Consider the following 16,049-nt stretch of genomic DNA (forward strand, 5'->3'; position numbering starts at 1 on the left):
ATTATTATTATTATTATTATTTATTATTATTAGCCTTATTATTATTATTATTATCATCATCATCTTCACCATCATCATCATCATCATCATCATCATCATCATCATCATCATCATTTATATTATATTATTATTATTATTATCATTATTATTATTATTATTATTATTATTATTATTATTATTATTACAGGTTATTATGCGGCTATATGGTCTTGTGGTATGACACTCGCTTTCGGATCGGAAGGTCCTGGGTTCGAGCCTCGCGCTCGGCGCATAGTTAGTCCTTGGATAAGGCTCTTTACTCACTTTCTCTCACCGTACTCGGGTGTAAAATGAGTACCTGGCCGTTAACAGCGTTGTCTTTGTCCGAAAAAAATGTAATATCGCCTAACAGGCGGCATGTCCCGTGACATGTTAAATTTTGCTGTTGACCAGGGCCCCTTGTAAAGCGCTTTGAGCACATTTAGTGGATATTGCGCTATATAAAGCTCAATTAACATTATTATTATTATTATTATTATTATTATTATTATTATTATTATTATTAGCCAACTGGGTCAAATTTCATCATTATCAATATTGCCCCCCCCCCCCCGCCCCCCTCGTTTTAAGAATAAAACTCTTAACATGCCAGCCGCATAGAAGGTACCAGCACAAAGAAAAGAAATGTAACCTTAAACGTTTATTGTCTGATTAATACAATTGAGAGAGAACTATTAATTGAAATGGCTGGCTAAAAGCGAACATAGCTAAATGACGTCAATTTCGTTCTATCTTTAGGGTTTTAAAAGCAGATGATATTGATGCATTGCGTTTATCTAAAACTTTACAACATCCGCCAGCCGAGTATAACGTACCGACACAAAACAATGTGTAACGTTAAACGTTTATAGCCTGATTAATACAATTAGTGAGAACCAATCATAAAAATGGCTGGCTAAAATAATAACAATGAGCTGAGTGACGTCAATTTCGTTCTATCTATATCAGACCCTGTCAAGTTGGTAAACATTCTCTCGCTCATAATATTTATTTGTATATTATCTTAAATTTCGCAGCTTTCTATCTTCAGTTGGGAGATTACTTATCACAAAACTCTCTTTGACAGACTATAGATAGAATGCGCTTGGCCAAGGGGTTCACAACATTGCCATCCGGAAGTATAACGGACCAACACACAAACTCTGTGTAACCATGAACTTTTATAGTCTGGTTAATACAGTTTAGTGAGAACAACTCACAAACGCGGATGGCAAAAACAATAACAAAGGCCTAAGTGACGTCATCTGCATACTATCTATAAACTTTTGTGTATTTTGACGATTGCTATTATCGGGGGGTAGAAATGGTGTGTGTATTATTGAAACACATACCGACTCTGTTGTTTTATAAGCTTTTATATAGCGCAATATCCACTAAACGTGCTCAAAGAACTTTATAAGGGTCCCCGACCAACAGCAACACATAACATGTAGAACGAGACATTACGCCTGTTAGGCGATATTACAATTTCTTTTCCGACAGAGACAACGCTGTAAACGGCCAGATACTCATTTTATATCTGAGCACGGTGAGAGAATGTGAATAAAGAGCCTGTTCCCAGGACTCAACTATGCGCCGAGCGAGGCTCGAACCCAGGACCTTCCTATCCGAAAGCGAGTGTCATACCACAAGACCACATAACCGACTTGACATTGATACCCACATACGGAAGTTCCCCCTTAGTTTCATGTCCCGATAGTCATTTTAGACTCTGTCTATATAATAAGACAGACGGTTGGTGAGTACTACTCAATGTGTGTGTGTGTGTATGTTTGTTTGTGTGTGTGTGGTTCATTGGGTTATAACCATGAACAAATGCAACAGCTTAACACAATACAAATTGTAAAGATAGAACGAAGAGGTCGTCATTCAGGTCTTTGTTATTGTTTTTTGCTATCCACGTTTATGAGTACTTCTCACTAAACTGTATTATCCAGACTATAAAAGTTCATGGTGACTCATAGTTTGGTATGTTGGTCCGTTATAACATACTTCCGGATGGTAATGTTATGAGCTTCTTAGCCAAGCTCAAACTATCTATAGATATAATTAAGTTGAATTCACTCGGGCCTTTGTAATTGTGTGTTTTTTTTTTTGTGTGTGGCAATGTTATGAGCTTCTTAGCCAAGCTCAAACTATCTATAGATATAATTAAGTTGAATTCACTCGGGCCTTTGTAATTGTGTGTTTTTTTTTTTGTGTGTGGCAATGTTCTGAGCTTCTTAGCCAAGCGCACATTACCTAAAATTGAATGAAGTTGAATCAACGAGTATAATATCATTGGTTGAATTCATCCAGCTCTTACTGTTTTTAGACCGCCACTTGGGTGATAAGCTCTCAAGGTCTCATTAAGTTATCTCAAACAGACTATACATGTTTATGGTTACACAAAGTTTTGTGTGTTGGTGTGATTGACCTGGCGAGAATAAATGGATTCTTGAGCTTTACTCAGCGTGTTTTTTGGATTTTTTCACGCGCCACTTCTTCGTGATATTCATTACAAAATCAATTTGTCGACCCAATGACTTCAATGCCCAAAGGTCTACAATTTTCATTACACGTTTAGAAGGAGATAGGAGAAATTATTGGGAAAAAAAACAGTCCCCAGCAGGTAAGAAAAGCTTATAATATTCAGTCACATTTCAAATATTATCTTATTGTAGAATGCGGTTTTGCGGTCTTAATTTATCCCCAGAACGATGTAAGTCACTGCAAATCGAATTGGATTATTATAAAACTGCTCCTTTCCTTTTCTTTCTTCTTTTTTTTTTTTTTTATTATTTTTTTTTTTTTGATGTTTTTTTTCTTAGGGTTAGCAGCGTTCTGTAGCAGTTCCTTTACCCCGAGGATGTTACGAAATGCTTCCCCAAAATTTTAGAGCAAGTCTCCTTAATAATAATTTTTTTAAACCCAACTAAAATAATTGTCTATGCATATTCGGTTAAGGTTTCGATAACTTAGATTAGAGCCTACGCTTAACATCTGTCCAGGATGCAGTCACGGTAGGTTTTTTTTCTTCTGAATTACACACAATTCTGAATTAGAATTCTGAATTAGACTGCTGGTCTATCCAAATAGTAGCAAGCGATTGTTAATGTCCATTTAACATTTTAAAAATTTTACTCAACCCACCTCATGACTCTGAAAGACTAGAATGCCTGTATTGAGATCCGTCCTTTTTTAGGTGACTTCACGGTGTCTTGAATTGAATAGGCCTAATTGCTCTTACTTTGATTTAGTTGTTTAAACTATTGCACTTTTCATTTTTGATGAATACTGATATACTCATGATCAACAATAAGTACACAGATTTAAAATCAAGGCTGAAAGTCTGACCTCCCATAGCGGGCAGGGGGGTCCATAGTCTTCTATCCCCCTATGTCTGTTTTCCAACATGCTTTGTCCGTCTTGGAATGAGATTACTTGGTTTTGTCCTGGCCCTGGCCGGAGTCCTGGCTGGGAGAGAAACGGTCAAATGCATAGTTATTGTTTTGAGAGATTTTTTTTTCCTTATCATCTCTCTGTTATGTATTATATTATTTTTAATGTATAATGTAAGCATCTGAGTGTTTTCCTCTTTGTTGATTTTGTGCTTGTGTCCGGATGAGACTTATAGGTGATCTCAAGCTAAGTACATTGGTGGTATGCTCTTGGAATCTACATCTGATCCCTATTGGTTCCCAGTTCCCCTTTGTCTTACTTTTTCTTGGGTGCTTTAATTGTAATTCTAGAACTTTTTACGATCCCATTTTCTTCCTTTTTACTGGCGCTGATATAACTTATATGTGTTGCAAGCGCTGTAAAATCCTTAAAAACAAAGGCTGAAATTCCACATACAGGCGGTGGACTTCCGTAGTTTCACAGCCCTTTACTAACGATACATGATGAAACATGTTTGCCATCATTTACAATATCGAAACTGAATGGAAACACAGTAATAATGGCGTCGTAAACAACCGAGTCAGAAAATTGTTTGAAGTTAGAAAAATCACACCACTTATAAAAATTAAATGATCTAATTATTGGGCATTGCAACTTAGTCAAATTCCAACACGTCTAAAAGATTAAATAAGATAAATAATAGTTTGTGAAACCAAGAAAGTCCTGCCGTAAACATTGTTTCATCGGTTAATAGTACCTCTAGTTAGGGTTGAGAGGAGTAAATAATGGGTGGGGCCTACGGGAGGGGGTCTCTTCCCTCCCCCCCCCCCCCTGATTATATGTGTGTGTGAATATATATATATATATATATATATATATATATATATATATATATATATATATAATATATATATATATATATATATAAATCCCCTCTTTAGATGCTGTGAAACTATAGTCCTTCCCCATTGATTATGGTGGTACGTTTAAAAAAAACTGCTCTCAAACGTTAATAAACGAAGCTATGCGGTCTTGTGATTTGACGCCTGCCTTCGGATCGCAAGGTCCAAAATTCGAGTCCAGCCATGAGCAGCGCACAGTTAAGTATGTAGGGAATAATATGCCTTTTTATTTTGTGTGTCTGTGTGTTGGTGTGTACTATCTCGATCGAGGCTGTTGTGAGTTGTTGTCATGATGTTCCTTTTGTGATTGCGACGTCATATTTTGTTTGTCAGCGTATAGATAGAATGAAGTTGACGTCACTCATGTGTTAATGTTTTTTGCCATCCATGTTTATGAGTAACTCTCACTAAACTGTATTAACCAGACTATAAACGATAAAAGTTCGAGGTTACACATAGATTTATGTGTTGGTCCGTTATACTTCCGGATGGCAATGTTGTGAGTTTCTTAGCCAAGCGCATAATATCTATATAAGCGACAGTCACCGCTTACTCACTCTCTTTGACCTATTGAATCTCTATAAAACGTTTCGTGTTAGGAACAACCAAAATCTAGGTATGTGTACTTAGCAAATCGCGTTCTACCCACTTCGGTGGAGATGCATGCCTCGTGCATATTATTTATTTTATTTCTCATCGTGAATGAGATGTAAAAATCTATTCACGACAAGTACTTGGAAAAGGCTGTTTACTCGCATTCTCTTACCATACGCGGATGCAAAGTGAGCACATGACCATTAACACCGTTGTCTTTGTCGGAAAAAATGCAATATCACCTCACAGGTGGCATGTCTCGTCCTACATGTTACATGTCGCTGTTGTCTAGGGGTCCCTTGTAAAGCGCTTTGAGCATGTTTAGTGAATGTTTCACAATATAAAGGCCCCAGTTGTTTTTAAAGTATCTAATTATATTGTGATGGCTTTACTTCGAATATATTTAATATTAGTTATGTTTGTCTCAAACATTTCAGAATTTCATGATACCTACAACCTCCCCCACCTCCATCTGTAATGCTTTCCTAACCGCCAAACATGTGATCTTGAAAGCCCCATCAATTTGATCATCACACACACAAAAAAAAAAGAAAATATCACACGGGTAAGAATATTTTGTCATATTTCAAATCGGCATTGTCAATGAATAACTTTGTCTAAAGAAAATAGCAGTTAAACACGAAACTAGGACAATATCAGAATTACAACACCTGGCACGTCATAATTTGTTTTTCAACAATTTTGATTTTCAAAAATTCCATCATTAGAGATTATGTTGAAACTATAAAAATGAATCAGATAAAGACGGAGTGGATCTACGTACTTTGTCTTTGTTCATAAATGATCCCGTTTTGATTTATGTGGAGTATGCTGGATTTATTTTTCTGACCAGGAGTTTTATGTGTTTAAAAAATCAAGGAAACCACATATACATGTTTTTATGATTGACACCAAAACTACAAATCAATGCCTTTTTTAAAAAGTATGCTTTGCACAGTCGTGAAGACGGAATAGATTTTATCTCCATGCTCACATTTACATTCTAATATAAATATTCCTTCATAGCCATGAGATCCTGAGGACCTGTCCTGTAGTGTTCTGGAAAAAAAATTGACCAGAAAACTTCAAATATCGATGTATTAAAATGATCGGTATTTGAAGGACGAGTTTTCTGGTCAAAGTTCTTTTTCAGAGTATGACAGATCTGGACAATCGATATGGGTGAAAAAAAAACTAGAATGGATTTATATCACAATAATATAAAAAGCATAAAATAAAATTGTATCATTTTCTATGCTACGAAATTATTACGACTACGGTGATGGTGCTGATGATGGTGGTGGTGGGTAGACAAATCAACGTAAGACAATGGTTTTACACAATTGATTTCCGGTGTTATTTGTGTGGACATTCTCTTAAAGAAATACAGAAATAGAAGTGGGATCAGACATTTTCAATTTGTCCAATTTATTTTTTACAGCACGCTTGCAAAACCCTACAAGTAACACCTGCTCTTTGCTATCACAGACACTGGGGACATTTTTGAAATGCATCCATAAAAAAAGGAAATTATAACGTCAAGGCTGCCATGTACATATCTGTTCATGACAATACAGCCAGACTATCTAATGGAGAGCCATGAGTCAAATTGGTAAGTCTACAACATTGACATTTTCAGACCTGCCTACTAATACTACAAAAACTATCGAATTACGATTTCTTGGCTTCAATTTCAGAACATCATAAGCATCTAAGTCATAAAAACTTTTTTTTTTTTAATGAAACTTGATGCCAGACGGCATAATTTAATTAGATTATGAAGTGTTATGTAATTCTTGTGAGTAAAATGTTGATCCTAAAGGTAAATATGGTGACTACTATTGCTATCTCCTAAAAACTTTCAATTTTTAAATTTTCAAGTAGGCAGGTCTGCACTTACGACTCATCGCCTCAAGACGTTTTATGTCGTACGTAAATCAGATACCAGACAGAGGCGACAGGCCACAAATATACAATAAATGAAAGTCCACTATTAACTCGTCGATTTCAAACGACTGGTATTTTGAATTTTTTAGTCTCAATTTTTTGTTTTTGTTTTTTTTGGTTGGGTGGAAAAAAAGTAAAAATTTTGGCAAGAAAACTCTTCCTACAATTATCGATCGATTGAAGTGACGGATGTTTGAAGGACCAAGTTTTCTTGTCAAATTTAAGTGGTTTTTCAGAGTACAGCAGATCTTGGCAAATAAAAATGAGAATTTTGGGGGAGTCTTTTGACCTCACACGGTGGGCAGGGGGTCACTTGCTATGTTTTCTATTCCCCCTTGTTTTCGGAGTTGCTTTCCGTCTTTTTCTTGGAATAGGATTACTTGGTTTTGTAACAGTCAAATGAATAGCGTTAGATTTGGTATGTGATAGTTTTTCCAAGGGATGTTAGTTATATTTTTGTTTTGAACATATCTTGCTAACATTTGAAAGTTTTCCTCTCTGTGGGGTCCTGCGTTGGTTTTGGAAGAGACGTTTAGATGATTTCAAACTATTTACATCAATGGAATAAAATTAGAACCTAGACCCGTCTACATCTGTTCATATGAACCAATTTCCTTTCATCTTATTTTTGTCTTGATTTTTATAATTGCACTTATATTTTTTTACTATTTAATTTGCATCTTTTTTATTGGCGCTGATACGACCCAAATGTCGCAAGCGTCGAAAAAGCCTTTTAAATAAGCAAAAACGAGAAATGATTTTATACAAGATAATAGATAAAAGCATAAAGTTAATCTATTGCATATAATTTCAATACAATTTATTCGGCGATGATAGTGTTGTGGTGGCGACGACGACGACGATGATGATGGTGGTGGTGGTGATGATGATGATGATGATGATGATGATGATGATGATGATGATGATGATGATGATGATAGATGGAATCAGCATAATAAGACGATGGTTTTACACAATGGAAATCCCATAGTTATTTTCATTTTATTCATGTTTTTCTTGGTTTGCAGCGCTCTTGTAAAAACCCTACCAGCACCTCTTGTTCCTTACCACCAAAGATACTAGGGGAATTTGAATAATGCATCCATCAGAAAAGAGGGAGTAATGTCAATGATTTACAGAGGCTGTCATTCTCATTTCTACTAAATACAGAACAGCCCGATTATCCAGTGGAAAGGATAAAGATCAAGTAAGTCTCCAACTTTGACATGTGTAATCCATCGCATAAAAACGGGATTATGTTGGGGTAAACCAGATGCCAGTAAGAGATTTCAATTTCAAGATTTCAGGCTATGTGGTCTTGTGGTATGACATTTGCTTTTGGAGCGGAAGGTCCTGGTTCGAGCCTGGATTGGCGCACAGTTGAGTCCCCTGGAAAAGGCTCTTTACTCACATTCTCTCACCGTAATCGGGTGTAAAATGAGTACCTAGCCGTTAGCAGCGTTGTCTTCCCTGTCGGAAAAAAGTGTAGTATCGCCTAACAGACGTCGTGTCTCGTTCTACTTGTAACTTTGAGCTTGTTTAGTGGATATTGCGCTATATAAAAAAAGCTCATTTTGTTCTCACCAAAAAAGATGGTAGGCCTATACTTATTCTACTCGTATTGTATGACCTTTGTCTAAAAGTTCAATTTCTTAATAACAGAAATAATACCGCTTTAATCCTCCGGTCAGATTTATCATCCTGTCGCGTTTCAAAAACTCATACAGTAGATTGCGGCATTTGGTCTTATCTATTTAAATCGGATATAAAATCACCAGCCGTGGGCCGGGAAGACCTTGCTGTCTTTTTTTTTTACTCCTCTCCCCTACTCCTTCCACTGACAGCTTGAACAACGCTGCTTTTTTCTTAAAATGAGATTACTCTTGTTCTGACAGAGCTTGGACTTGGATCATTTGCCAAGAGGGAAGTAGTCGGGATTTTTTTAGGGAGGAAGGGAGGAGTGGGAGCCGGGAGATATATTTTATTCATTGTAAATTACATTGTTACATTTAAATGCTTTTAAAATTGTTAATGCTTCGTGAAAAATAATATATGTCGCTCATGTCGGGTTGGTATCTTGTGTTTAAAATGAGAATTTCACAATGGCTCTATTCTGACCCAAGCACTAATAATTATGAATATAGATAATGAATACCTTCCACTTCTTGTCGTCCTTATGTTACTTTACCTTTTTCCTTCTCATTGCAGATCATCCTTTCTACAATGTATCATTTCAAGAAATCATGTAAATGAAAATTTGTCAAGAACCGAACAAGTAAATTTGTCAAGAAACGACCAAGTCATCTCTCATCTTACATCTGAATTTATTGTTGCACTCCGGTTTCAAGTATGGTGAGATCGTCTTGATGGTGGTTACCTATCATAATTTGTAGGATTTTTATTTGTCAATTTATCTGTTCTCATTGCTTTTTACTCGTCAACAAACCAAAGATGAAAGTCTAATTTTCCCTCGTAAATCATCAATGCTAGATGAAACTTACCTCAAGCAGTGACGGAAAGGATGATTCCTATGAAGTGGGAACTTGATTTAATAATAATATAGCCTGATGGGTAGATAAATTTGATAAGGATTATAATGACATTGAACATTATGCCCATGTGGCTTACACCCAGTCTATACATGGCTGGGATGTGGAAACCAGGGCTACATTATACCATCTGTCTGTTTTTGTCGAAAATGGGAAGTGGCTTTGTTCAGGTTTTTTAGACTGTTTTTTTATTCTTCAGTAACCACCCCCCTTGCAGTGTGATGCGGGACAAAACTATTGCAGTTTCTTACTATCTCAATAGACTTGAGTACATGTGAACACATAGGGTGATGGAATTAATGGGTGGGCATCACAGAACACGATTGAGGATGTTTGCTGATACCATGCACCTATTTCTCGTAAATCATTTCGATCTGAACAAGGCCATTATGATTCTCATTCTGAAAACAGACAGAGGAACATTACTCCTTCCTTTCTATTTCTCTTCTCCCTTTCATCTAGTCTTGTCTTACTTCATCCTTGGTGCTTATGTGAACAAATGTCTTGGAAGCGCAGTTGAAACAAAAGAAAAACTTAATAATAATATTAATGATTGTGATAATGATAATAAACATGATGAAGACGATGCTGAAAATCATAAAATTATGCTGATAATAATGTTAATGTGGATAATGATGATATTGGTGATAATATAGTCATCATGGTGGTGGTGTCGTGGCAGTAGTAGTAGTAGTGGTAGATGTAGCAGTTGAAATATTTGTAGTAGTTGTAGTTAAAATAGTAGAAATTTGTTTCTTTAACCTGAGGAATAATGCATTTGTCGACATTTTGTTAGTTTACCTTTAGTTTATCTAGTTTCGATTTAAATCTCATTTTTGGTTCGCTCTTTAAAAATCCTTTTACATATTATAAATCACATGCTTGTTTTGCTTTTGGCTTCATACTCAATATATTAAGTTTTAATTAAGAGGGGAAAAGCACGAAATGATTGAAATGAAAGGGAAATACATAGATAAGAATAAATTAGAAGTAAATGATGAAACACATAATTGCAGAACTAGACAAATAAATGAAATATGAATAAAATAATAAGTGAAAATTGAAGGAATATTGATTGAAAAATAAATGAAAAGAGTTGCCAGTAAGTCGAAAAAAATTAGACAACTGAAGTCGGAGAAGATTTGTCTAAGAAAAATCCAGCGGCCACCCGGTTATGTCAAATTCAATGTCAGCTATATTGTAGGGACATCATTTTATAACTTTTTATTTCATGTTGAATCCTCTTTAAAAGTATTTTTTTTTTTTGTTTATTTTTTTTTTTTTTCTTGTTTGGAAGCCATTGCGTTTGTGGAATGACATTCTTACAGCAATCACAAGGCAACATTGATATTTTAAAACCTTTTTTAATAGGACATTTCCATTTTTCTCTTGAATTTTAACCTTGATATTCATCAATATTCATTATGCGTCATTCACCATCACTACAAACTTAAGCATTTCATACCCCTTGAAATGAAACACAACCCCATTTATACACTGAACATTGCTGCTTAGTTTTGAAAACAATGACACTTTAGGTAGAAATGTGAAACAGAAACCCAGATAAAAATATTAAAATAGTTGCGTTATGAAATACAAGCTAGGGTTTTAAAAATGGATTATTCGATATTTATTTTTTTTCATACTCTGTTACATTTTGGGTTTGTTTTGAGCATCTTGTTATATTTCGATTGGTTGGTTTTCCAAATATTTCAATATTTGTCTAGCTTTATTCAGATTGGTACCTTTCCTTTTTCCCCGTGTGGTGTCCGGGGTCCCTCAACTGAGAGGGTCAAGAATAGCCCAACGCCAAGCCAGCGTGTCGTAAAAGGCGACTAATGGTATGATTCCCCCATCTTTGAGTCACCTGGTCCTCCAGGTTGGGGGTCGGCAAAGGGTTAACACCCCTTTCCGTTAAACTCAACCCGTTACAGAAACGCAGACGGACAAACCAAATCCTTTTTTTAGATTGTTAGCTCATGATAGAAACTGTTTGTCTGTGGCCTATACCCTGACCCAGGGTGAAAAAGGCGATGATGATGATGATGATGATGATGACCTTTCCTATTCATACAATTGGGACGCATCAGCCACCTCTTTCATCATCTGAGATCCCCCAAAATTTAACAGGGTTTCTGTCACAAATCTTACATCAAGTCTTCCACTCAATCTAAATATTACATTTCCATGAAATCAATTTTTGTTTGCCAATCAATTAAATCATTTAATATTAAATACACGTTTTAAAGCTATGGGGATAGAATTTAGCTTTTATTACATAGTTCAAAGATTTTGAAATAAAATAGTTTTTGCACGGTTAACCAATAATTTATCAATACTTTCCGACTTTTATCCTCGACGCGTTTGAATCCCTTCGTACTCTCTCTGGCATCTTTTCTTTTGTCGGCCTTTTCTTTGCCTACTTTCCATCTTTCCATTGTTTCATTCTTTAATCTTGTTGATTATGCTTTGTAAAAAAAAGCATTTCAATTATTAGATTATCTCTGGTGTAATGGTAACACGACTGACCAACTAATCAGGAGATCTGAGAGTCGAATCCCAGTAGAGCAAGGCTGATTTTCGGGATGTTTTTTTTTTCTTCTTTCATTCTGCTTAACCTAAGTCTTAAAATAACTACAATGTGTATAATGACGCTCAGCATAATTTTTTTTCGGAATATAGTTCACTGATTGCCTACGAGAAATAGTTATAAAAATTAATTTGTGTTTTCTCAGGCAATGAAATGATTTAATAGAATTTTTCAAGTGTCAAGCTTCTTTATCTCATTGTGATCGTCATATGTGTATCAGTTTAACAAGAATTTCTATTAAATTTTTATTTAAACCGATTGTAGTTAAAATGACAAATTTTATTAGTCACAATAACACTGCTTCAACATTGCGGCAGTTATGACCGACATCTAAAACTCTTTACTCCTTTCTCCGCATCAATGATTTTACCCGACTGTTTTCCCATTTATCACACATTCATATCATTACCGACAAGACGTCATCTCGTTCCTTACCGTTGCAATCTATCTAATCCTATTCCCGAATACTGTTTCAATAATGTCACATTCATGCCTGATATCTTCAACATCCCCACAGTCACTTGTAAAGAATTTCAGCTATACGATTGTTGGTGCAACATTTTTCACTAAAAAACCAATATGATTTAATACACCAAACTTTTGGCATTCGGTATCAAATACAATTTTGAGAAAGTCTCTTTTCATAAAATCTAATAGGACGGAATCTCTGGACAATCATCAGGTAAATGTGATTAAAAATAGTATTAAACAGTTCTGGAAGTTACGTAGATTCGGCTTTTATTCACCAATTTAAGGATTTTATATGCATCTATTTATATATTATTGAAGACTGATAATGAAATCGCTTATGAGGGAAATGGTTGTGGGGGCTGGTGTTGGTAAGGATTGTGACGTGGGGGTAGAATTGGGGATGAAGTAATTGTGGTGATATACTTTAGGACTTGGATTCCAAATCATGCTTCGACATTCTGAAACCAAGTGAGTCCACATTAAGCCTTTCTTTCCACTTCATTGTGGTCATTATTCATGTGAGATACTGAGAAACGTACTTCTACCGGTCGAAGTGCACTGGCTTTTTTAGTATTGAACCTCGTACATAAAAGTTACTCGGAGGTCTACGAATAACTGGTTTGTATTTGTATGGGATGTTGTCTAACGGTGACTTTGGTAACAAGAACGAATGTAATTGGCTTGACTCTTCCTTGTCGAATCACCTTAGGGCTAGGTCTGGAACTGTAACATTATTTGATCTCCGTCGCTGAATTTGCGTCTGTCGTCATCTCCTTAACAACACCAACATCCATTGTCACCAATCTTGCATTGGGGTCTAAAAAATAATGCGATTTAATGTACATAATTTTTGGCATTCAGTATCAAATACATTTTGAGTCTCTTTTCATGAAATTTCATAGGACGGAACCTCTGGAAAATCATTAGATAAATGTGTGTTATTGAACATTTCTGGAAGCTACCTAGATTGGGGTTTTACTCAACAATTTACGGATTTTTATGCATCTATTTATATGTTACTGCACGGTTAGGGCTTTAAAAATGGTCGTTTTAAAAAATATATCCCTTCGCAAGGCGTTTGAATCAATTCGTACTCTCTCTGGCATATTTTCATTTGTCGGCCTTCTTTTTGACCTACTTTCCATACTTGCATTGTTTCATTTTTTAATCTCGTTGCTTATTCTTTGTGAAAAAGCATTTTGATTATTGAATTATCTCTTTGATGTAATGGTAACACGAATGACCAACTAATCAGATCTGAGGTTCGATGCCCAATGGAGAAAGGTTGATTTTTGCGATGATCTGTTTTAATTTCATTCTGCTTAATCTAACAGTCTTACAATAACTACAATCCGTATAATGACGCTCATGATAATTTTTTTTCGGAATATAGTTCACTGATTCACAAGAAATAGTTATAAAAATTAATGCCGGTCACAGTGTTCCAAAAGCGATCTTTTAGTTCAGCCCGCTTTAACCCTGCTCTCACAATGCATACTGTCACGCTTCACCGATTTCTGCTATTCAGTCAGAGCCTTTTGTGACTATTGAAATTATCAACCTTTGTTATGGTTTTTAAACCTGTTTTTAACTATTTTAAAAATGTTATTTATAAATACAAAGTGATTACTTAGAAAAAGGAGAAGATGATCTTTATTCTGATATAATTTTATTAATAATAAGATGTATATAATTTTCACACTAAGCATTAACTTTCAGAGTATTTTTGAAAAAAAATTCACTCAAACATGCATAATAAACTCTTAATTATCTAAAAATTTAAACGACCAAAGTTTAAAAAAAATTCACTAATTAAAAGTCAAAGACTATTTCTAATTAGTCACAAAATTTCACATGTGCCGGAAATTTGGTTATTTTACTATTCCGTCAGATATTTGAACCCTCCCATTCAACATTCGACGGCCTTGAGGATTCAATATGCAATCTCTCTTGCATTACAACTCCAGATTACAGAATATAGTTAGAATGCCATCAAACATACTTTAATATTATATATTCACTTTCTTTAAAAAGCAGATACCCAGCACTTTCTCTGTGTTTACAAAAAATTGAATTCATTTTATTTTAAAAGTCATTGTGAAAACTAGTAGAGTCCATTAATGCGTCCAAACCCATTTATAAATTAGATATTAAGTAATTTGCGTATTGAGTAATTTGCGTGTCAATGCATGTGTGTGTTTATATGTGTGTGTGTGTGTGTTTTGTGTTAGAGATGGGGAGTTGCTAGTGTGTGTTGGTATGTGTATGGATCTGTTTAGGTATGAGAAAGACCAAAAAGATTTGTGGTGGAGGATGTAGCTATTGAACGGAGGATAGTTGGAGGGAGAAAGGGATAAGTAGAAAAGAGAAAAAAAGGGGATTGAGAAAGCAACATATAACTCAAAATATACAAATAACAGCTCTATTTTTAGAGGAAGTTTAACCACGTAATATGTCAAATGTTTTAAGATGTTTAAGTATTATTTTGTTTGATTCATCAAATTTTCATTTCTCTCTAACTTTCTTTTTTTGGGGGGGCACATACGACATGATATCAGGAGAAACCTGCAGGAGGTTACTTTTTATTGTTTTTGAGATGATTATGTTCTCATTGATTGTGTTCTCTTTTCAATTTTTGAAATTGTTGAATGTAACAATTCACCTCCTTGTTCTCCTAAAAGACCTAGACCAAAAGTATATTTCTTCATAAAAGGTATGCAATGGGTTTCCAATATGTGGTGTTTTGGAAGTACATTTTGAGGAAAGTAATTACGGTATATTGTCATATATTTCTCTATCTTGCTATTAACACTTTCTATTACTGTCTCTGTGACTGGTTTTGTGTGAGAAATTAGTGAATGTATTTCAGAATAAGCTCCATTTATTTCATCAAAACATTTGTTTATAGTTTCAGCTTTGTCCCTGATTAATTTATTGTTTGTATACATGTATGTTTTAGAAACGACATTTTCAGTGAGTTTTTCGTAAACGTCTTGTGTGTAATATCTATGGCAATGATTTCCTATGAAGCTACGACTATGACATACTTGAGATATGATTTTGTTTGTTTTTAATATATCATCAAGAGAACTGCAGACTGGCCCACATCGTTCTGACAGTTTCTCTTTATGAACAACTAAGGCTATTTTTTCTTCTGTGATTGGGATCTTAGTTTCCCATTCTTATTTTTTCTCTTGAGGCACATCAGTGAGCAATTCACAGGTCTTGTAAGATTCTACAACTGCTAGTAGACTCGTATATGTTTTCATGTCTCTAATTTTCTTTTCACATTTATAGCATATAACTTCTGAATGTTTATTTTTAAGGTCCGTTCCAATATCAATGTCAAAGAACAGTTTGATTTCATTTTTGAAGTCTTTACAAAAATGTTTTTCCTGTTTTTAGCCTTTTCTTTAACTGTTAGTGCACCTTTAGCACATAAACAACATAGTGAATTGAGATTTTTAAGTGTATCTCAAGTGTATGTTCCCTTTTTATCTGATAGGTGAAACCAAAAAAATCATAAAAAATAAACTACGCTTCGCGCACTAACCGAACTTTCACACCTAAAAGACA

The 16,049-nt window shown here is 35.0% G+C and overlaps 2 long non-coding RNA genes across 2 annotated transcripts; both read left to right on the plus strand.

Annotated features, from left to right (window-relative positions):
- The first annotated feature begins 2,254 nt into the window (after positions 1–2,254).
- On the plus strand, positions 2,255–7,940 carry LOC144973827 (uncharacterized). Its single transcript, XR_013645623.1, has 4 exons — positions 2,255–2,650; positions 5,354–5,481; positions 6,358–6,528; positions 7,892–7,940. It is a non-coding gene; the product is annotated as an uncharacterized LOC144973827 (long non-coding RNA).
- A 54-nt stretch (positions 7,941–7,994) lies between these two features.
- On the plus strand, positions 7,995–12,676 carry LOC144973831 (uncharacterized). Its single transcript, XR_013645624.1, has 2 exons — positions 7,995–8,070; positions 9,072–12,676. It is a non-coding gene; the product is annotated as an uncharacterized LOC144973831 (long non-coding RNA).
- The last annotated feature ends 3,373 nt before the right edge of the window (positions 12,677–16,049 follow it).

The sequence above is a fragment of the Berghia stephanieae genome, chromosome 1 (genome assembly GCF_034508935.2).
Source record: "Berghia stephanieae isolate SIO BIC M18660-M18661 chromosome 1, UCSD_Bste_1.3, whole genome shotgun sequence".
Classification (NCBI taxonomy): Eukaryota; Metazoa; Mollusca; class Gastropoda; order Nudibranchia; family Aeolidiidae; genus Berghia; species Berghia stephanieae.